Genomic DNA, 25,217 nt, shown 5'->3' on the forward strand with positions numbered 1-25,217 from the left:
AAAAATAAGCAAACTGAATGTTGAATTAAAGCAGTTAATTATAAAATAATAAATTAAGTTTTTTTCAAAAATTGATGCAACTACTATGCTGACCGCACTTGACTACCATACACGACGACGAACATTCCTACAGATCCATGAGCAGAGTCCCTATTTGAAAAATTGTGTCTATGGTAAGTTATACGATTGATCGAAGATAAATGTTACACTTAAATAGAAAAGCGTATTGGCCAGCTTGAGTATAATAAGTTTAACAGTATAACAGTTTTTATATCGCTGGCTCTTTTCACAAAACTGGCATTTTAAGAAACTCGATACATGTGCAAGATGTATTCTAGAATATAAATATACATCCACACTAATTTCATCTATATTTCAGAGAATAAAGATATAAGTGAATCTTCTGAAAACGTCACCAATCTCTAACTCACACACAAAGATGAGCTTACTTTCTATCTTGCTAATGTCCAACAAAGTAAGTAAACGTCCTCAAAACGCTGCAAAAGATGCAAGGTATATTCCCAATCTGTTGTATCTACTATTCTTCAAACTAAAATATATATTCCATGTTTCTTTCGGGAAGTATTGCTCAATGGTCGCCAGATGATTCTTGGCTCTCTCCGATGCCATGAAGGGGATACTCGATGCATTAAATGAAGGGAATTGATGGGATTGTACAAAGAAAGATGAGATAAAATATACCTATTTATAAATTAACTTATAGGGTAAAATATATAAAATCCTAAACTAATGCTTAATACTAATCTAGCTAATCTTTAATACTAACATACTACTACAATATATAATATTCACTATAATAATCCAACCAATCTCCATCACACTGGCCAAGAGTCAAAGCTCAGCTATCACGAAATGTGCTTTCATGAAATAATATCTTAACTTGAAAATATATCCTCTCCAGAAAATATATCCTATCTTGAAATATCCAACCATGAAATACATCTGATTCCGAAAATATATCCGTCTTGAAAGCCTGTGGACAAATGGTATTTTTAGTCCACACATCAAAAAGAATAGAAAAGGCTTACCTCCATTGAGGCTTTGACGACTTCAAGGAACCTTCTTCCTTCCTTCGCGAACAGTGGTAATGTCACCAATCGGCAGATGCCCATTCCAGGCCGCGTCTCCGCAGGAACCAAATGCTTCCCAAAGTACCTTTTTGAATCTTGAGATTTTGTAAACTTTTCAAGATACCAAGTATGTCAAAAAAAACGAGAACCATACACTCTTTAAAGTGGCAATGACTCTCTTACCAATTATCGATACGAGTGTGCCTTCCGAGCGCCTTTTTCAAAAGATAGGAGCCTCTATAACTTAAAACAGAAACCACTTATTATTTTGGCTGGCAAAAAATACTGGCGTTAAAGTTTTTTTTTTGTAAATTTATGATTGAAATATAAAAAATACATTTTCCATTTTATAAAACTATTTATTGATCTTTTACACATAAAAAATTATATAATCGATAAAAGTTTGGTACAACTAATTTGAATTTTTGGATGTATTTACGCTTAAGAAGATAAATATGGATATATTAGTTTTCTAGACTGATATATCAGTATATATATTGACTTTATTCGATATATATCGTTATTGATATATCGATAATATGTATAGCGGTGAAAATTTTAAAAATTTTGTATTTCATACATAATATCATGCATGCATCTGTCAGAGAATAAAATAATTTCTTATAACATTCGAAATAGCGTACCTCACACACATTACAGTTCATTATCAACCCGCTTTTATAGAAAAATCAATTTGTAGTTACAATAAACACTTATTATTTATACTCAACATAAAAAACTCGGAATCCAAAAAGCTATATAAACCTACTAAATCATTTATTTACGAATCATACACCGAATGCAATAACAAAATGAATGAAATATCGCTGCCCCATCGAAATGATATATTAAAAATGAAATCGTACCATCAATCAAGTTTAACGGTATATCCTCATTTTTCCCGCAAAATTTTCTACCCGGTTATCCATAAATCCAGCTCGAAATTTTACTATTACGGCCACTCATAAGTTCGATCATAAATTATCCGGTTGCATCTCCATCCCCTCACATAATCTGTCTCCGCACGAGCACACTGCGAGATTTGATCAAGCCCGGCAGTGCAGCTGCAGCTGGATCGGGTGCAGCTGAGGTCAAGGCCGTTGTCCCCAGCCCTCGGCGACCTCCGGAAGGCCGGGGTATTGATTGGTGGGCGTATCCGAGCAGCTCACGTCATTGCCAAGGCCCACGGGTCATGGAAAGGTCGTTTGCTTGTTATCCGACTGGAATAGTTTTCGAATTAACTGTTGGTAAACCTTATATGTTGATTCTATCAGTTGTGTTATTCATTATTATTGATATGTGTGATATGTAAATCTGAAAATGTGAATCTGGAAACCCAATAAGAACATATATAATGACACACATATAAACAATATCATGATAATAATGAAATGTATTATAAATAAGCAAATTTATAACACCAAATAATTAATCATAATTAGTTTATAATAAAGTTTTAAGGTCTTTTTTTTTATCTCTGCTCAGTCTTAGCTTCGGCCGTTTGTCACAGGTTCACTTAGGTCGCCCTCTCATGTTTTTTCTTTTCGTCCTTGGCTTCTATATTCTCCTTAAATGTCTTGTATCATCCATACACTATAAGTGTCTTCACCGACTAAGTTGTTAGATTTCAGTTAGGAGACCGGAGGACCAAGAGAACTAACAGTGTAAGCTGATATAATCGCCGTGACCAGAACAACTATTTATACTATCCCGTACCTGCCCTTGTAAAGGGGGTGAGACATAGTATAACTACCAACATGGGAGAGGCTGTATCTAACCCGACCAGACTGGCGACTCTTTCAAAATACAAAATTGAAGGGATTATGCAGAAAAAGTTATCTCACTTTCACTAGATTCTATTTTAATTTAGCAGAATCTAATGAACTCCGGAATCAAAACCATTGTCATCTGAGTGGACAGAAGCTGATGACATGGCCTATTTTAAGGCAAAAGATAAATCGTTCTACAAAAGTGGGATTGAAATATTAGAGCGACGCTGGAATGATTGTGTGGCTCTTGATTGAGATTATGTTGATGAGTAAAGCCAATTTTGAACAAAAAAAGAACGCTTTCTTTGTTACGCCCGGGACTTTTCAGCAGATGTGTTATCAGTACACTACATCAAAGACGCCATATATAGCATAAATTTACTTCAGCGTGTGTAACATCCGAATTTACTTTTCAAAATAAACTACTAACAAAACGTCATTTATCGGGTATTCGGATGGGTCTAATTCTCGAGAAGACTTCATATTTTATTTTCTTCTAAATTAATATATCTCCAATAAACTAATAGATTTAATGATATGGTAATGAATTAAATTTATATTTTTGGTTATTTGAAATTTTATCATGGATTACAGTTTTTATAACATTTACATAATACCATTATTGGTAAAAAAAGTAAGCAAGGTGTTTTTTTCTCAAAATCTACAATTGTCCGAACCTGTGTTTTTATTTGGAAATGTGAACGATTAAGTTGGTTGTATAACAGTTATACATTTATACTTGTTATTTTCGCCAATAGCTATCGGTGACTTACGTCATTGCGATGTCAAATTTATAGCAAATTCAGTTTGTAAATTCATTTCAAAATCCGACCGTATTTTTCTTCTTATTTTATTAATGTTAAAAATAGATACAGTGCTGTTTAATGAGTCCAAACATGTAACCCAATCCGCCTATAGAATTCGCCCGTTTGTCAAATGTCTACCATATTCTTCAAAAGATTAGTGATAATAATTAGAGGATATAAACCGGGAATCATTGTTTTGACGCTTCGTTTGTTTTAATGTATTTCAAACCGCTGCCTAATATTTGTGATTACTCTGATTAAAAATGCCAAAACTAATAAATAGTCAGAGTTAGGAAAAGAGTTAGTTAAATTACGTATTTATTCCATTATTCCAATTCCATTCCAATGTCAATGCGACAACATTGTTATGTACGAAATTTTAATTCACTGTTATTTTGAATGAACTATAAATATTTTATAATGTTTATAATATATATTCATATTCCTTGTAGATCCCATCCAGTCATAAATTCAATATTTTAGACCTATTTTATTGTTATTACTATTATTTTACTATATACTATAAGGTAAAAATAAAAAATTAGAATCGGCAAAAAGTTGATGGTGTAATTCAACTCGAGTGGGACCTGCTGGAAATTGAAAATAAATTGCCAACTATAAAAGACTTTTTCTCTCGTAGTATAGCAGTAGTGTAGTAGAGTAGTGATCGTGCATACGTAATTTTAAAAATAGAAAACATGATTGCTTTTCAGTACTGTGTTTTCAGACATAGTTTACAGACGAACTAAAAACAAGACTAACTGAATTGATTTACTATGCTGAAGAAAAATTATATGAATTTTTTGATCTTGGGAAACAAAACTAAAACAAAATTGCTAAAAACTATTTTTTTAATAAATGTGTCCGTATAACTATAATAAGTAATAAGTAATATAATAAGTAATGTGTCAAATATTAGAAATGAGATCATAATACAGAATAATGTTGATGTTGATTAAGGAGCGATCCCATAGACCATGTTTACTGCAAATATAGCTGCGAGAATCAAACCTAAAACTTCTTTAATATTCAAAATAAAAGCATTGCTGAGAGAAAATATGATAGAATATCTCAGACGGAAACCTTTTCCACGCAGGTAAAGGGGTAGATAAAATTTGCAATTCGTATTTCGTGTCCATATAATCTGAAAATTATTTAATATATTAATTATAAATTAGTTTTAAAGGATATTTTTACTTAAAGCTTTATGGCGAAAAATATGTACAATTAATTTTATTTAAAGTATTGTCCATCGATAGCACCTACTTTTACCATCTTTTAGGAATATACACCTTCCATCTCGAAAAAACGATATATCTTTTGGGACTATCCAGAAATTGACCAATTTTTTGACATCTTCCTAAGAAATGAAGCGATGCTTAGACATGTTACAACTCATACGTCGAAACAAGTAATTATCAGAAGGAGCAAGGCTCTGGGGTGGCGTAGCACTTTCCATTTTAATGTTACCAAGTATGTTTTCACCTGTTTTGCAAGATGTGGTCGAGCGCTGTCATGCTAAACGATGACGTTGTTATGTATATGCTCGTATTCCAATCATTCCATCGCGCAGTGCTCGGCTCAAACTCATCAATTGTAGTCGATAGTGATCCCCATTGATGGTTTCATCAAGTAATGACTTCAAATCTTCGTCTTTATTAATTTTTCTCCAAATTATTCGTCAAACTTTTCTTCAAATTGAACTTCTTGTAAATGCGATTTACCCGGTACAAATTTATTTTCAACGCACTGAAAAAAATGTTTGTTTACACTTTGACGAAATGGCATATACTGAAAACCAAAGCCTGCCAGTGAGGCTTCAACATGAATTTGGTTACAAATGTACCCGATGCGATTTAATATACAGTTACAACATCTATTGTAAATCCTTTTAAATTAATTAATTAATTATTTTAAATAATTATAATATGATAATTACTCTTCCCTAAAACAGCCTATCATTATTGTATTCCTATGGACATAAGTTAGAAATATGAGAAATTTTATTCCACTATTTTAATATAAAAATAAAATATTGACCCAATCATAAAATTTTTAGAAAATTACAAGGAAGAAATTCAAAAAATGTAAATAAAAGTTGTCCAGATAAAAACCAGCTGAATAAAGGTTTCTTAATTGTTTAAATAAGAGAAAATGGTAAATTCTATAATTTCAACTACATTCTTATTTTCCTTTTTTAAAACTGGAACATTTAGTTAAAATATATGCAAATCCAAAAACTATTTCTACCCAACGATTATAACATTTTTATCAAATAACAATTTGACAATTAAATGTACACATTCGAATAGCAACAGCGCCTTGAAAATTTGACAATTTCGGCTTGAATTAATCAAGGCGTCGAAACACAACGGAGCTCTCCCCACTTTTACAATTACCATATTTCCGAGCGCCATAAATCATTAGTTTCCATGTGGAAACAAGGCCTCCTCAAATTTATTGAATTATCATCTTTTGTTAAATATTCCTGCATTTGAATGAGGCTTGTTTTGTATTCAAATTGATTCAGAAGTTTTTGATAGCTTCCAATCTGACATATGTTTTTAAAGTTTGTCATGCCGCTGGAAGAGTAACAGGGTTTCACCCATAAATCACTAACTTTTGGGTTGTTCCCTTTTTAGTTATTTTTAGTTGGTAACTTATGTTAATCTAATATATAAAAATGAATGTTGCCCTTGACATACGTCTGCATTGCATAACTAAATCGCTGATGCAATCTCAATAATTCTGACAGATATGCTATTCGAGTTTAAAGACTTTTAGTTTTTGCATGCGACTTACTTTCACAAAAACCATAAAAAAAAAACAGACATAAATTCATTTTACGAAGGAAATTTGATAAGTCAGTGAATGAAACATATTTTTCCAACAAAAATCGTTTTATTTCCCAACATAACCAACCAGTCATTCATTTAAATTTTAAGACAAGAAACAGTCAGTCATAGGGGGACTAAATGCTGCCACCCATCATGCAGATAGCTCTTTTATATCCAAATATTCATGTAAAATGTGATGTGTATGTATATTAATATTAACATTGTAGGTGAATTTTTCACGCCATGTAAAATTTTACAAGATGTATTACAAAAAAAGTTTGAAATTACTGGTCTAAGACAATAGACAAGAAATTAATTGCTAAACTTATACAGCTAATTCTAAAAAGTACTGTAGAGGAATTAGTCGTCCTGTGGTTAGTTTTCCATATTGAATATAAGCATTGCAGATGGTACTTTACATAAAACTATTCATAAAACGAATGAACAAACACGATTTCATATATATTTTCGAATTCGTTATTTTTAATTTCAGGTGACACATTAAGAGACTTAATTAATCGTCAAAATATTCTATTAGAGCTGTAATAGTGAATCCTTCACAATTCTTGCAAGTTATGGCTAGTGGCGTATTTATTCATTTACCATCAGTAAGATATTCAAATTTTAGTATCTCCACTGGCCTCTGAAATTCGATATCTTAAATCACAGCTACATTATGGCTTGTACTATACCATCCTCATTAAATCAGCTTTTTCCCGTTATCAATTCGATTGTGAACTAGTGAATGGTTGTGTTAATTCCTAAACTGCAACCCACGATTTACTGAAGATACGCAAGAAATAGTTTTTGGGTATATTTCTGAATTTAAAATCTCAGTACTAAAAACTCGATCATGTACTACTTAGAAGGTAGGACAAAATATGATTTAAAACTATATTACGATTACGATTATACAACACAGCTTATACAAAATAATGTACATTTGGTAAACGATGTTAAATATTTTTATTGCAGTTACAGTTAACAACCCAGTTAATGGTGACAATGAATTTAGTTATGAAAGAATATTTCAAGAATTCATGAAGATAAAAATATATATCTATAAGTCCTATAAAAACAATTGTAAATAATTTTTTGCTAAAAACAAACAACCACCTGTTGTATTTTTAAAATATATTCAAATAATTTAATTTTCAGGCTGCTTAGATTAATCGCACATATATACTTGAAGAAAAAAAACGTCAAAATTATTTTATTTAAATTACATCTTTTAAATGCATATTACCTAACATGTATCTTTGAAACTAGAATTATCATCTGTTAAATAATGTCTCTTGAACAAACTAGTAAATTATTAGACATTAAAAAGCAATTAACTACTTGTATGTCTATCTAAAAATTCCAGTAACCACATGTAAAAGGCGGAAGCGAGAAAAAAAACTTTTAAAAAAAGTTAATATCCAAAACTTACCATGAAACATCAACCAGACTAAATACTCCATCTATTTCTTCCCTTTTCAATGACCTTTTCCTTGGCCGCTTTTTTTAACGCTACAGTGACCATGACATACCTTTTATAACGGTCATTTTCCTGAAATTAAGTATACGATATTGAAAAACGAATGTTATATCAGCATAATAAAACAAGAAAACGGAAATAGCAATTGGAAAATTTCCAATTCATATTGCAGTTTGACCGTGTACACGATTATTATCGCAATTTTTAATTCTGCATATTATCATAGAAATTTGGTAAAAATGAACGGTAGTAGAAATACTGCAAGTTAATTGATATGAATCATTGATTATAAAACACTCAAACAAAATGCAAAAATAATATATGTTCTACTATTATACTATATAGTAGAATCAAAAAAAATTTTTAATGTTATGGCCTATTTCATGGTATCCACAGAAAGGGGAATATAAAATGACAATTTAAAATTACAGTCAATTTCTAATTTACAATATAGATCAAGATGAATTACTTCGTATGTAACTTAATGCCGAGAAAATTTAAAAGCGTTTTTCTGACATACTATAGTCAAATATAAAAGTATATAAAATACAAAAAACTGTTAACTAACTTTAAAATAGTATTTTATTTTTAGAAGGGGCAATACAAAACAATACTTATGATTTAAATAGTCCTATTATAGTCCTCCTACCTCTAGAAGTCTCACTCATTACACCATTTGGTTTTAATATAAAATACATGTCATTGTTCCTTCGGCACAGCTCATAGCTAGGATCGTATCACTCACGTGATATAACACTTCCCTCCTAGACAAGCGACCAATGTGATCTACATGACTGTTCTTCTCAGCTTATAGTTGTAAAATTATCCATGAGTTTCATCTGTAGCTTCGTCCCCTAGTTTGTCTTTAATAATCTTCCAAATTGTACTCTATGTCAAGTCAAGTCCATCCTCCAGTCCAATTTTGGCGATTCCAAGCTCCAATGGTCTATATATGAAAAACTAAACAAGATCCTGTCAAAATTCTAGTAAACTATGCTTGTTTACAACAACTTCAGTCCGCCTTGCATCTAGTGTCCTTACACTTCGAATTGTAATGCTTATGCCGGGTATCCACGAACTAATGGATTTTCAAAGTTTCAATATTTGAATATCTCCTAATAGAAATAGTTTATAGCTAGAGCGCCTTCAATCCACCGTTTGTAACCATACACCTTTAGTTACGATATTTGTACCCGAGTTCCACTTAAGAATGCTTCGAGTAATCCAAAATCAACCTGTCTTCCTTTCTTGATAATTAATTTGAACCCGGTTAATTAATGGCGATACAAGACGATATTGAGGGCCCTATAAATCTATTCCCAATAAATTAAACCCCTGTATCTAGATTATGTCTCACTGATTACACCATTCGGTCTTATCAAAGAGCATATCTAGATATTAAGATAACCTCATTTGATTACTCTGTCAAAACTTGACGTCTTGAAAATTGACTTTCCAGAAAGTCGTTTTGTCATATTTTACTTTTTTACTGCCGAAAATTTAAAAATACGAATGCGACTACTGAACATATTTAATTCAATGACTACGCAATTAACCATCAACTATAAAACATAATTATTTACATAACAGACGAATTAACAGTGAAAAATTGAATGGAAAAAGTTTCTATTTGTACATCTTTCGTGAAACTATGAAGTATAGTACTGCGATTGAAACAGGAGATTAGAGAAAGGACCAGAATTGATCAGTATGAAAGCCATTATCGTCTATCACAATGCTCGACGGGAAACACATGTTTCGTTAGTGATTCGACAAAAATTGATTATGAAATTTCGATGTTAAAAATGAACAACCACTGGAGAAGAAAATCGATGAAATTTTAAATGTATCTCTGAAAACAGAATTATTCACGTAAAACATGAATTAACAGTAAAAAATTGAATAGACCGATTTTCCATTTATGGATCTCTTCCATTCGGCAAAAATTGGTTAGGAAATTTTTATTCATATTTTACAGTATAGTCGGGATCTTCTCCCGCCCGACTGCCATTTCTTCAGGTCTTACTAAAAACTATTTTAATGGTACAAAGTTAACCTTGAAAGTAGCTTGTGAACTTCAAATGTTTCAGTTTTTTCGATCAGAAATAGTTATAGAAAGTTTACTACATTTTAGAAACAAAAATTAACTCAACAAATAATATGATAGGATTTTGGCAAATAAAAAAAATACACACAAAGAAACAAACATTTAGTCATATTGACAAATTATTTTTAATGATTGACTCATTCTGGTAATATCGTAGTACCTATATATTATACCAAGAAAGATATAACAATTGGGATTACAATACAATAAAACCGAACGCATTAAAATAGCAACTAAAACGCCAGATGAATATAAAACACTTGGATTTCTATGAATTCAATATTTTGGTCGTCGAAATTATCAATTAATGGAACAATTGTAGATGAGACAGTCTTTACCATATGTCATAGTTACAGATAATACTGTGATTCATAAATATTCTTCTGAAAAATAATTGTTTATCAATTGACAATGGTAATTTTTCTATGTGGCAATATGGAAACTGGTAAAAAACCCAATTTATGGCATTATCGGGAACTATATGAGACTTGTTATTACTAGACTTTTGAGTCAGAAATAAAACGAACGACAACCATGATGATAAATTAGTGAATCCCTGACTGACCAGTAATATAATTAAATTAGATTAAGTTCGAAGTGCGTTCAACCAAGATATTCTACTTGGTTTGATGGTGATTTGAAAACTATGTCAAACTTACTATAATCAGTGCATATCTAACTATTAACATCATCATGAACAAAAACCATTATCTGCGAGAATATTTTAGCCCACATTATGCATAAAGTATACATTTTTACAAATTGCACCAGCTTTATATTATACAGTCCACTAATCTGTTTTATATGTTCGTCCATTAACTTTTGGTCGAATTGTCACAACTATAAAGTTGTCCAGTATAAAATTATCCATGTGCTCTGTAACTTAATATTTCGTTGATGTTGGGATATTTTTATCTTTCTATAGACTTACAGGTAATGGAGCTAATATCAAGTGGTAATGTTACTATAAATACGGATGCTACAATTGAACTACAAATGAACAATGAGTAGAGAAAAGGTAAAAGGGAACCAAATTCGAAAAAGAGACAGAAAAATAAAAAAACAGCGTTAAAGAGAAAAGAAAAGAAAAGATAGAATAACACCCACGCCAATAAAAAAATAGAATATACCATAAAAGAAAGAAGCACAAACAACAAAATAAAGGAAAGATAAAAATATGAAATAAATATAGTGGTTTACAACTTTTACCCGTCTTTCTGCTAACATATCCATATCAGATCGAAAGAACGATATTGATTTCACAGCGATCCAATCATCGATCCATTTTCGCACTTCTTCAAAATTTCGACACTGTCTGCTAGTCATGCTGCATCAATTTGAACTAGTAGTAATCAAAAGGCATTATGTCTAGTATGTATGCTGAATGTGGCAAAACTTCTTGTTCAAACTGAAATAATATATCCTTCACAACTCTTTAAAACTACAACAACTCATGTGTCCGAGTGTTATCATACAAAAAAATGATATAATGTATATGTTACTTACAATTACAGCTACAGTTAGTTGCAACACGTGGTTCAATATATTCAATTGATATCGGTAAATATCTTCTATAACAGGTTCATTCTGTTTTGGCAGCTCGTAATCACTAGACCTTCTTCATCCCAATATATGCACAAGAAAACTGTAAGGACTGTAAAACTCCTAAACTAACCAACTAATTGAAATAATGACTTCATGTGCCTGTGCTTCATGTAGTAGATCCACATTTCTTTTTTTCCTGGTAAGCAATGAAACCCCGATGTTGAAACTGGTCGAAATGTCATTTTCAGTGACAGTCATATTCCCCTCTTTTGGATTTTTCTCACCGCATAGAAACGTAGAGAATCAATTAATTCATTAGCTGCAAGTTCTTTCTGCAGCAAGCAGTTTAAACTTTCTTTGAAAGTCTAAGCTGCGTTTTTATTAAATAACTAATGGAGCAGTATGGCCATATGATTCTAAAAGTGTTTTCTGGACTTCGGAAGCAGATTTCTTATTATCAAACAACAGAAGTAACGGATGTCGATAATACCTTTTGGTAGCATATTTTTGTAGTCGAATTTTATAGTTATTTAGGGTAAACTGATATGGCTCAGTGAATGGAGGTAAAACGAAATGAAACAGTGGTGTTTACATTATGTGACCGTTATTTATTGGCAATATAAAAAATGTAGAAAATACAAAATATATAAAACGGATGGCAGCGGTGTTACCTGGAGACGAGGCTTGGGCAGTCGATGGTGGCACGTCTAAACCAAACGATGGTCGAGTACTGAATGATTGGAAATACCCTTCAATAACATCCCAGATAAACGTCTCGGGGTTGCCAGCTATTCGTTATCGGGTTCTAGTTGGCGCTGCTGGCACCCCGCCCGTGTTCGACATCTGAGATTATATTTCTGGGTATTTTGTAGACCATTATTCCACTACGTAAAATTCGACATGCCTCAAGGTCGCTACAGTTATATTATGTTGCTTAACAGTTTAAAATTATATGCAAACACCACAATAGCAATGATTTTAATTTAAAATATACAAGAACAAACTCCAAAACCGAAAAACCGAAAAGAGCAAAGAAGCAATGAACGACAAAGGATATAAACATAAAAAAATGAAAATGAAGAATTGTGAAATAGGAAAGAAAGGAAGGACAGGAGCGAACAGGGCATTTTTTCCAAAAGGTCTAGAAATCTTCTTAAGAACACCTTCATCAACCAATACACCTTATGGTGTGGTAAATCTTTCATTCATTCATATTATTGGGAGTGCGAGTTTACTAGTAAATATTAAACAACGTGATATAATTATTCTACACATGACACATATTAAATACAGCCATATTGTAAACCTATATATATATGTAATAATATATATATATATATATATATATATATATATATATATATATATATATATATTCATAACTACCAGAAAAAGTGGGAACTCCATATGAAAACGAAACTTTAATATTTATTATATTAACGCGGAATTAACAATCCAAATCGAAAGTTTGACCCTGCAATAGTTCAATTTTTAGCGATAATTCAAAGCAACTGAAATCAGACAAGGCGTAAACAAACAGATTTCGCGAAAATCGAGCGACTAATGCAATTTGGGATAAAACGCGTCAGTAACAAGTGTGTACCAACGTGATGAAACTGGGCCGTAAGCAGGGGTCACCTCTTTCGGTGCAAATCGATGCAGCTCCGGCAAGCCGCCTGCAAGGTCAAGGCCGCCATCGGCGACCGTGAATAACGGCCAACGAGCGGGCCTACTATACTATCCATTCGGCCTTTATACATTTTTGCTTTAAATAATGAATACGTTTTTTTATATAATTTTTTTTTGTTATATTTTAGTTTGCTTTTTATCTACAAGGTTTTATTAGACTGGACCCTGGAATGGATTATTGGTTTAGATTGGAGACTTGGACACTGTTAGATACGCTTTGAGATCGAAATATTCTAAATGCGTTACTTATGAGGATGACCAAAAAGGTTTTTTTTAATATTATCTGTGAATATACTTTTAAATTAACTAATAATGTATTAACTAATGTATTAACTATGCATTAACTAATATATTATACAACTAGTATCTGTAACAGATTTAAACAGCTCTTCAGGATATTTTTCTATTTTTTTAAATTTATTAATATAATATAATTAGTCATTGGCGACTAACTAACTAAACTAACTTACAACTGCTTTCCTATTGGAAGACCTATTGGTCCTTACTTAAAATACAAATTATTAACACTTTTCTACACAACTAAATAAGACCATACGGTTTGGTTCTCTTGAGTTTCCTTACTTCAGTGTTGCCCTAGAGTTTCAGAACTTCTTTGTTAACATGAGAATGTAGCCTGCCCTCATATGTTATTGCGAATCTCTTGATTTTATCTATCACAGTTGGAATCCGAATTTTTCGGTGTAAGTAACCATTTCAATAGTAACTAGATGCATCCACAATACTTCTTAGGACATTATTCTGAAATACTTGTGTTTATGTTGATATATACCATAACTGAATGATCAATAGGTCCAAATATATTTTGGTACCTGATTGTACAGCAGGAACTTATGTACGAATAATGAATATTTTCGTATTTTAAGTCGAGTTATTTTGTTTTCTTTTTTTTGATATTCTCCTTCCAACAAAATTTGCATAAAGATTCATCCCAAAGGACTTAGCATGTTACTGTATGTGATAATAGTAGTATTTATATTTATTGGTATATGAACAATTTGATTGGGTCCTTCATTTTAGTATCACTTGCCTATTGCAGTTTACTGGTTGCTTCTTCGCTATTGTCTCAAATAGCTCCAATAACAAGATATCACTGCAATGGCCAATATGGGCTACATTAATTGATTCGATTGAATATTGGATATAGCGCCGAGTTCTTTAGAAACGGGCTTAATTGCTTAGAAAATATCTTCAGACATAGAGGATTTATGTTAAAAGTAGACCAACAGACTAAAGACCGTCAACTCCAATTAAACACTTATTGTATTATTTTATCAATTAAATTTCATGAAGATCTCCCAAATATTATTCCAGATTTTTTCAACAGATACAGTGTTTCTTCCAATGATAAACCCGTAAAATTGTTCGTCAATGATCTTACAACTCGGTTTCCCTCGTCTTGCAAGAATTTTTTCCATATGTTATGTTAGTGCATACTATACATAGCGAAAGTTATAGTTAACAGACATAGAGATGTTTTAGCGTAATTTAAACCAATAAGAACAAATTTTGCATTCAAGTATTAAAAATAAATTATTTAATTACTGATATATAATATGCGAATTTTAATTATCTTTTATATTTATGGGATCATTATCCTTGTCGGATTTTACACTCTTGCCCAGAACATTCACAAATTTTAAACAATCACAAACATAAATTTACGACCATGCCCCAGCAGGATTTGTACCCGCGGCTATCGCAACAGTAGGAGGACTGTCCCATCGCCTTTACCACTGCGCCACCAAGCCGGCAATTTTAATTATCTGAACATGTTCTAAGAAAAATAAAGATAAAATGAATTCCATATAAAGTTGTGTAAAAAACTCAAACCTTTGGATGGAAAGACAACGATCAATACCAAAAAAGACATAGATGGAACCGTAGAGAAGAACATTAAGAATAAAAAAAACACAACGATCACGGCTATTGGTTGTGAGACTTGGTGAAGAATATTCGGTATCCATGAGACCTCCTTTGGTTGATTAAAAAGTGATCACACGTAGTGAATTGTTGATGATAATTATTGTAATCACTTTAGCCATGACATTATTTAGCTAAGTTTTAAAACATTGAATCAAAAATTCTGCTCAGAGTGCTTGTTTTTTTTTATTTTGCTTGTTTAGTTGTATTTCATAGATAACCAAGCTGATTAAAAGCTCCTTCGAAGAAATTATCATATAGTTTCAAATATACCTTTTATATTTCTTCGATTAATTAACACACTACATTTATTATCGATATCTTACCCGCCCTATATCAACAACTTACTTCTTTCAATGTTAGTACCCACGAGACAAATAGAAATTATTTTTAAAATATATTAAGAGGTATTGATATATGATTGAATTAACAATATCGCTCTCGGGCTTTAGAGGCCATTTTCTTTTAAAGCATAATTTTTTGCCTGCTTGGTAATCACAATAGTCATATATAGTATGAATTTACAACCTTACATTAAAGCCCTGGATAATAAATGTATGTATGTGATACTTATGTGAATAGTTTTAAACTTTTTCAATCACCAATGGATAAGATTCCATATAATCCATTTCTATAGGAAATTCTAAAAAATAACAAACAAATCTTTTTTAATTAGCTAAGTGGATTGGCCCTGAACGAATGCATAATTCATTTTATAGCTATTTTTGGTCGACTCAGGAAAAAAAACTAATATTAGTTTTCAAACAAAGGCAGTCGACAACAATACCCCACTAGAACTATCTTGGCCTCGTGAAGAATGTATTGTACTTCAAAAAAACACATCAAGCATTCCTCATTCCGTCACAATTGACCTATAGTAGGTCTGGTTTAGATTGTACCGTCAGCCACAGTTTAAATAGTCGAATGACGTCAAAGCATCACGGCCATAGCATGACCCGAACCACTGACCATCGGTGCTCGTTTAAATTTCAAATAACACACCGTATAAAATTAAGACTGACAAACATTGTTTTGATCTAGGCAAACAAAGTACTGGTGTAACACGACACTTTATTAACTAATATCAATAAATATATTTTCATCCCAGTTATTCATAATAGTTTATTAATGATCATTAGTGATATATTTAGTTATTATAAGCTATCATAAGACCAAATATTAAAGACAAAAGATAAAAAGATTCATCCTTTCAGGATTCTGGAATTCATTATTCTAGTTCAAAAAAAATTAATTTTAGCTCATGCTTTAAACTTTAGTTCAACTTTAGTCTTAACTTTAGTTGCAAATATTTATGACTTGGGGTTAATTATATGGCTCTGTGAATGAAGGTAGGACGAAATGAAACTGTGGTGATTACATTATGTGACCGTTATTTATTGGCAAATAAAAATATGGAAAATACAGTAGATAAAAGGGATGGCAGCGGTGCTACCTGTAGACGACGCTTGGGCAGTCAAGGTTGGCACGTCTGAACTGAACGATGGTCAGTGGCTGATCGAAAATACCCTTCAATAACATCCCAGATAAATATCTCGGGGTTGCCAGATATGCATTATCGTTTACTAGTCGGTGCTGCTGGTACCCCGCACTTGTTCAACGTCTGGGATAATATTTAACATATAAAATTCGACATGTCTGAAGATTGCTACAATGAGAATTATTAATTTTTAGAAATCAGCCAATTTTCTAAAGCGTCTGAAAATGTTTTAAAGGTCTTCGTATTAACATTACTTGAATTAATTTTACAAATTTATTTTTATAAATTCAGAACTTGAATGTACACGTTAATACAATTTACCCATAGGCTTTACATCACAATAAACAAACATATCAATAATGTGAATGTTCTTACTATGATAAACAATGATGTTCATCATAAGATAATAATAATGTGTGGTGAATACGTCGGATTTCCTATCCAGAGATCTGGTAACTAAATGCTAAACATTTTCATGTTCCAATATTTGTTTCATAATTGCACGCATTTCTGTATAATGTTAGGTGCTTGCATATAGTTAACACTATTAAACAATTTAAACAAACGATTTACTTCGATGGTTTTAACATGTCTGTGCCTAAAATAACAGTTTTCTGTTTAGTATTGTTATTTAGTGTAACAGACTAATCATGAAACTCATTTTTCACATTAATTACGTTTGTTGTTTGTTTTAAGACAATCTGCTGTTGAAGCCATCAAACACTTTCAGGAACTTATGGTGATGCTGCTTCTTTGTATAACAATTGTCGGATTTGATTACAATCAATGTGGTGATCTCGATGTCAGCGGAAAATGACCTGTGAACCGGAAAATGAAAATGAAAATGTATTGTGTTGGTTTGACCACAATATTCAACTAATTTCTATGGATTTTGGCTAGTGTAGTTTCATGTAACGATGTGAATGTCATGTGTTTTTGTGATTGTTTTGATGACTAATATCTTGAGTTATTTCTGAAGTTTCAGTTCCTCGGCTTGATCAGAGCTTCATTCACTACATAACATAAACCTGTTATTTATCAATTATACCACCTATAACCGCTTCTAAAACGTAAAACCATATGCATCCCATGCGATATAGCACAAATTACAGCATAATATATAAAAATTATTCAAATATTAACTAAGAATTTATTTGTCAATATGCCTTATAGACGAGGCAGATTTTTATGCTGAGAAGTTCCTTCTTAGACCCTGCAGCAACTGCTTAGACCAGACCCTAAATAACATAATAATAAGACCCTTCTGACAAGTTCTTTTTTCTACATCCAAACTGATTAGCTCATGGAAACTTTAACGCTGTCAGCTTGGTAGCGCATAATGGTCAAGGTAGCCGGACAGTACTACTGATATGATAGTGTGGGTTCCAATTTCACTTAAAGCATGAGTATGTTTGTTTATATTTGATTATCTATATCGATATAACAACAATGTAGGCCGAAAAATCCTACAAATAACAATTACCTCAATCACATTAGTGGTGGTGATTCGCCTTCTTACTGAGACTTAATAACCAACACCAATACTCAAACAATTTACTTGCACGAAGTCACTAGGCGCAAGTTGCATGAACGTTCCAAACCCACCGTTAATATGTAATAATTTCAACCACTGTTATAAGGTCTTATTTATTATGTCACGTATTCGCTATAAGCGTTCACATTAAATTCCAAAAGTCTATTAATATCTGCAATAAATCTAAACATAATGTTATTATTTATTACTAATAGGCTTTCTTAGTTTACACATTACGTTACGAAACTAGTTAAAATTAGAATAATTAACCAGTAATAACAGCAATAGTTTCCAATAATATTGTTATATCCTCTATTTTTTTAAGTTATTCAACAGTTTTGTTGTTCGCTCGCTTTTGTTAATGCCTTAATTATTCATGTTTTCAAGTAGCATAAAGAAGCAAGTGAAATATTTCAGAAGGGTGAGAAGAATAACAAGGTGAGAAAAATACGAAACATATTCTGTGTTGAAAAAATTCAACATAGAACCTATAAAAGAATACATATACTTACAGCGCATGGAAAAAAATACAATTGAAAGAGAAAGGACAAGAACCAGAGAACGGCCTAGAAACTACATTTATCAAAATCATTTTAGCCGGCTTGGTTGGCGCAGTGGTAAAGGCGACAGGAAAGTCCACCTACTGTTGCGATAATCGCGAGTTCGAATCCTGCTGGAGCATGGTCGTAAATGTACGTTTATGATTATTTAATATTGCCTTAGGCAATGTAAAATATAACAAGGAAAATGATCCCAGTCACGCCAGTAACCAGGCCCGTTTTTGTCTTCTGGGATGATTTTTAAGTCACTCGCCAGTCAGTAGGCTTAATGCCGAGGACCGTGGATCGGAGTCCACGTTAAACAGTAGATCAAATCCAAATAAACCCTGGTTGGTAAAAAAGATACTTCAAAATATAGAAAAAATCATTTTAACAATTTTCTCACTAGAGTTGAGATTTGCTTCCACCATGATGATCTAGAATTAAGACAATCAATCGGCTAAAGAAAAATATAAAATAGATCAATTCAAAAAACTATAGAGAAAATATTATACCCCTTACTTCCTATTCCGTTCTTTGTTTTTTTTTTTTTTTTCGTAAGCCACAGAAACGTATTTTACCAATTTTCGGGATTTTCAATTCAGAAATAGGTTCCATAAATTAGAAAATCACTAAAACAAATATATTTTGAAGTTGATATTGATTATATTGAATAATAAAATACATCTCATCCTGTTTTTCTTATCAAGCGATAACTTATTGAATAACCTGGTATATCTCGTATCATATTCATAGCTTATCCAATGGTTAATCTCATGTGTCCGAAACTAAAATTAACCTATACAGACGTACGCACGTCAACATCAACTACACATGAAGATAAATTACATTAACCGCTGGCAATTATATGGAATTTCGCGCTATAATCGCAATCTTGTTTATGTTGTATTTGTTTGTTATTTCACATGTAAACTAATAATTACTTTGGCCGCTGTTGCTACATAAATATTATGACAGACATGAGGACAGAGATCAATTTTGGATTATTTGTATTCAGAGCTTAATGTCGTGCAATGTTTGCAAAAATATATATTTACACCTGTTTTCCCAATATTAAGAACTTCAATTCCTACCAAGTCCCCCTACTGTTGCGATAGTCGCGGGTTCGAATCCTGCTGGGACATGGTCGTAAATTTACGTTTGTAGTTGTTTAATATTTGCGATTGTCCTTGGCAAGAGTGCAAAAACAACAAGGAAAATTATCCCAGTCACGCCAGTAACCAGGCTGGATAAGACCAGATATCTTCTGAGATAATTTCGAAATTGGTTACTCGCCAGTCGGTAGGCTTAATGCCGAGGGCCGTGGTTCGGAGCCAACGTTAAATAATAGGTACAGTTCAAATAAACCTTCGTTGGTAAAAAGGAGACTTTGAAAATATTTAAAAAATATATATTTTTTAACATATATTATTATAACATAATATATATTTCATCTGTAAAGATCTCTCATCGCTGAGCAGAGGCCCAACGCTTGAGTTGACGACATATTTCAATCCGTACGCGCTTATTCTCATCAGTGACGAGCTGAACATTTCGGAGCTTGTACACCTTGAGGTTGAAACCTTATTTGCTATTCGATGAATCGACGACTTGCTTATACCAGTCTCACAGGCGATTTTTCTTATAGAGGTACTCGATTTTCGCTGCACTCACTTTTTGATGACCTTGCGGTTAACAGTGTTGGCAGTGGACTTTCTTCCACTTCCTGGGCGCCGACCATCATGGCAAATATCTTTGAAACGATCGATGGCGCGAGAAACAGTAGATTGAGTAACATTGAGCAAACGAACAATTTCACATTGGCGTTTTTCTTGGATAAACATCACTAAAATTGTACTACGTTTGTTTGACATTCTAAAAATACAACAAAATGGTACCTAAACACATGGAGAATCCAATTAAACAAAAATTAGTTTATTATGGTAAAATACCTTAGTAACAGGCTAAATTAAACTTTCATGCAGTTTTTTTGGGTATTATATCTTATTGTATATTGGCAACACTGTGTAAATAATGCGACGCGTATGTATTGCTCAGTTTACATGCCTGGCCTTCTAAGTTATATTTCAGTGTATTATACGCCTTGTTTTGCAACAGTTAAAATAAGTGACCAAAGAAATATGTGATCGCGCAAATGTTTAACATTTCACAAGCTCCACAAAACTAACATTCATGGAAGGGTCTCGATGGCGACACCCTTTATAACAAAAGCCAACGTTGCGAAATGAAGTGGTGCAACGATCATAAACCCTGAACACCTGATGATCGGAAAATGTAATATGGTCCGATCAATCATCATTTACATTGTTTCCAACAAACGGCTGGATTTATGTAGAGGGAACCCCAAAAAAGGCCTACGATCCGAACTGTAATTCCCACAGTCAAGCATGGAGGAAGTTCTGTTATGATTTGGGAGGCGATATAGTGGTATTCTGGTCTGATAGCTGGTTTTCTCATTGATATAACTGGCCGGATTACTGCGGATGAATACATCGACAAACACTGTCATATTCCAAGATGATAATTCACCCGTACACACAGCCAAAAATGTTCAGTCTTGGTTTGAGGAGCGTTAGAAATATCATCAAATATCTTCCCTGGCCAGGACAATCGCCAGGCGGCAAATCGTAAGGCGGAAAGTGAGAAGTGGATTTATATCTCCTAGATAAAATCATTGAAACAATTGGCAGATGTTTTGGAATAAGAAAGGTACAACATTTCATTGGAAACTATTCAAAAACGAACTCTCCGAATCTATTCCTCAAAGAATTCCAGCTGTTTTAAAAGCAAATGGTAGATCAACATCTTATTAATAAATAAATGCAGATGTTATTTGTAAATTTTTATAATAATAATTTTATAACATATTATGTTATGTTCATTGTTTAGTATCGTAATCTAAAAATTAATATCTATAGTGAGATGACTATTATAATAACCTGTGAATTATTATATATATTTTATTGTTCATTACACAATGTCATGTCACAAACAATACCTTGATATACTATCAACAATATGTAGCATTGCATCATATTAAACAACAATTAATATTATGTTTACATGATCGTTGAAATTCTTTACATAATTACTGTGATCATAAATTAATTTTTATATTACAAATTTATTTTAATGTATAAGATATTTGTTCTAAATTATTCTCAAAATCATTAAACTATCAAATATAAGCAATGGTGGAAAGTACTTTACCATACAACATATATCAAGAGCAATCCATTCACAACATATTTTATATTTAAAAGTAGTTTATTTATTTTAACCCAAGTTACATTTCGCATTTTTAATACAAAGTGATATCCTGTTCTGACCTCTTGTTTCGATCAATGGAGTATGGAACTCCATTGATCGAAACAAGAGCTAATCGGACGTAGCAATATCTAGAAAATACTGCTAGTGAAGTAGAACTTTCTATTTATATATTTATGATTTTAGACTTTTGAAACCTGCGGATGAACAGTGTCATACTGAACTGAAAACCTTGACTTGATTAAGATGCCTCATGATGTGTCAACAAGATTTACGTGCTCGACATATCAACACCGCACACACATGTAAACTTTAGCAACTTAAATAAAGAAGTTTATGTCAATCAGGGTCTTCTATTCCCGTGCAAATTCCTTCCACAAAATAGTAGTAAGTGTTCGAACAAACAAACAAAGCTAATACACACAACTACACCTCCCTACACATGCAAGCACATAACATATGAGATTTTCGCTATTTGTGAGAAATTTGTAGGTAAGCAACACCCATAAGATTTAAATAAATTGATTTATAGTCTATTCAAAGTTTTTTTAGTAATGCGTCATGGGTATTTGTGACGTCGAAACATTACAATGTTGCCGCTTCAATCGTGTGTTTTAGGTCAGTTTGGCTTTGCCATACAAAAAAATTTTAATATAAATAAAATAATTGAACAAAAATGTTATCAAACATAATTTATTTTTATATTATAGTATATCTAAAAACTACAATTAATTATACAGCCACAAGAATTTATAGGTAAGAGTTAAAAGCTCTTATCACCATTGCTTTCAAGAATTTTGCATACAAATGACAGCTGCTCGCCATCCGGTTGTCAGATGTACGCTAAATTATTTAAAATATTAGTAATAATTACTACAGGTTATAAACCGGCAAGCATTTGATAAATTTTAGCTCCGTAATATATCATATCAGTTTGTTTGAAAATGCCGAAAACAATAGATATTCGAATCACAAATTGATTACGGCTTTGAGGTTATTTCGAAAAGGAACGAGATAATGGAGGCCCCATTTTGCCAGTAAATTCCGTTAGAGAGATAATTATTGATGATATTAAATAATATAAGTGCCTACAATATTATTAAAAATGTTTTTTAGCGGGTTGCTACCGCGCTGAATATTAATGTGGGTACTGGGAATAACATCGCTCACAAAATGAAGAATAATACGTTAAATTCATCTAAGAAAATCCGTCTACATACAAAGTGGGTGACGAATCTTGACCATCTTGATATTGGCTCTATTCGAGACCAAATATACGAAATGTATAAGAACAATAAGTACACAAACTATTTTATCAATATAAACATAATTTAATAAAATTATTTTAGAGAAAATTGTCTGTCTGGAAAGTATACCTAAAATGCAGGTTACTGGGACATGTAACATGTACCTGGGACATGCAGCTTTTTGAGGGATGTAAGAAATCCTTTCATACACTATTACAAGGCATAGGATTTAAATGGTGTAAAGATAACCCTCGGAGAGGTTTAATGGAACTTAAAATAAGACCAAGGAAGATAAACTATTTGAATTTGTATATCTTGATGAAGCTTGAATATTTCAAAATGGTTCATTGTGGTACTCTTGGCAAGAAAGAACAAAAAAGTGTAAAGACAACAAAAATTGATTTGTTGGTCATTATATTCATTAATAATTAATTGCAGATATATTGCTGGTCGAGAGGGATATTCCATCAAAAACTGTTTGAATATTTGATAGGAAGCATTGTCAACCATAGGATCTTCGGTTAGGATGAACTCGATAAGACAAACAGAGGAAGTAATTGATAAATGGTGGAATCGTAAACATGTTCTAGACAAATTAGAAATTAACAGTTTAGTGATTGAATTGGACAGTGAGTTGGAAAGTGAAAGTGACTGAAGTGACTGAAGGAAACTTTCAAATGTTTAGAACGCAATGTTCATTTATGTTACTTGGATTGCGAGTTCGTTGATTGATTTTAATTTTGTTTTTGTAATACAAGTCTTTGAGAAAGTCTTTAATTTTTCACGATTCACACGACGATAATATATATTTTAGTGTTTTATTGTAAATTGCCCAGTAATTCTTATATATTCCTCCATACAGGTATACATTACTGTCCATGTTTCAAGTCCTGAACTTCTGGACCTGCTTTAATGAAATTGATGTATGATATTTGTTTGACGTATATTTTACGAGTGGTCTCCGATATGGTTAAAACTCACAATTGAATATTTTACTAATAATGTTGTACAATGCTGGATATTCCTGAGACAGAGTGATGAGAGTGGAAACAACTAAAGGTATGCACATAATTAATAGAATATAACTGTAGAAAGTGGCATTGTAGGGCGTGAAAGATTTGTGTGCACAGATATGATTGTAATTATTCAAAATTAAACATGAGCATTTGGTTAGAACGTATGAGGAGAGAATGAATAATAATTGTTGTGTAGATATGGTAAATGAATTAGACAGAATTCATTGATTAATTTAATGAAGAATGGTTTACACAGATAGTATCAGAAGAAATAAATTATACAGTGATATAGTATCAGAAGAAATAAAATATACAGTGATACCAAGATGATTTGGCAAGTAAACACACCAGCGAAGGAAACAAGAACTAAACGTAAAAAGGTAAATGCGCTCTCGAATGAAAGTAAAATACGTTGCTCAGATATACAATTGTTAATTAGGTGGATTAGGCCTCCAGGGCGATAATATACATAAAAAATGCGCCTAGAAACTCTACCTCATGGGTGGTGTGGAAAAGATTTCAGTGTAAACAAAACAAATATAACTTACAAACTAGGATAACTGTGATCTTAATTGTAGTTTTAAGTCCTTCGATAATATATGTATTAGATGTACTATAATGTTAAAATAAATTATATTTGATAACGTTTTTGTTCAATTATTTTATTTAGATTAGAATTTTATTGTATGCCAAAGTCAAACTGAACTAACACTCAGAGTTGATGCGGCAACATTGCAATATTTCGATAAATATCCATAAGGCATTACTAAAAAAACTTTGAATAGACTATATACAGTTTTTACAAACATTTTGTATTGGCTGGGTAATAA

General features: G+C 32.0%; 2 long non-coding RNA genes across 3 annotated transcripts; one reads left to right on the forward strand and one right to left on the reverse strand.

The window, feature by feature from the left end:
* Window positions 1–730: 730 nt before the first annotated feature.
* On the reverse strand, window positions 731–8,165 carry LOC143191233 (uncharacterized). 2 transcript variants are annotated; one of them, XR_013004448.1, is made up of 3 exons: window positions 7,936–8,165; window positions 1,050–1,334; window positions 731–994 (listed from the first exon to the last, which is right to left on the reverse strand). It is a non-coding gene; the product is annotated as an uncharacterized LOC143191233 (long non-coding RNA). The 2 variants fall into 2 exon arrangements; XR_013004449.1 differs by lacking the exons at window positions 731–994; window positions 1,050–1,334 and adding an exon at window positions 1,522–2,311.
* A 16,123-nt stretch (window positions 8,166–24,288) lies between these two features.
* Window positions 24,289–24,960, forward strand: LOC143190989 (uncharacterized). The gene is made up of 3 exons (XR_013004370.1): window positions 24,289–24,430; window positions 24,644–24,767; window positions 24,827–24,960. It is a non-coding gene; the product is annotated as an uncharacterized LOC143190989 (long non-coding RNA).
* The last annotated feature ends 257 nt before the right edge of the window (window positions 24,961–25,217 follow it).

Source organism: Rhynchophorus ferrugineus, unplaced genomic scaffold, assembly GCF_030347505.1.
Source record: "Rhynchophorus ferrugineus isolate W39M unplaced genomic scaffold, kcgeb_rfMv2 rfM2, whole genome shotgun sequence".
In the NCBI taxonomy this organism is placed as follows: Eukaryota; Metazoa; Arthropoda; class Insecta; order Coleoptera; family Curculionidae; genus Rhynchophorus; species Rhynchophorus ferrugineus.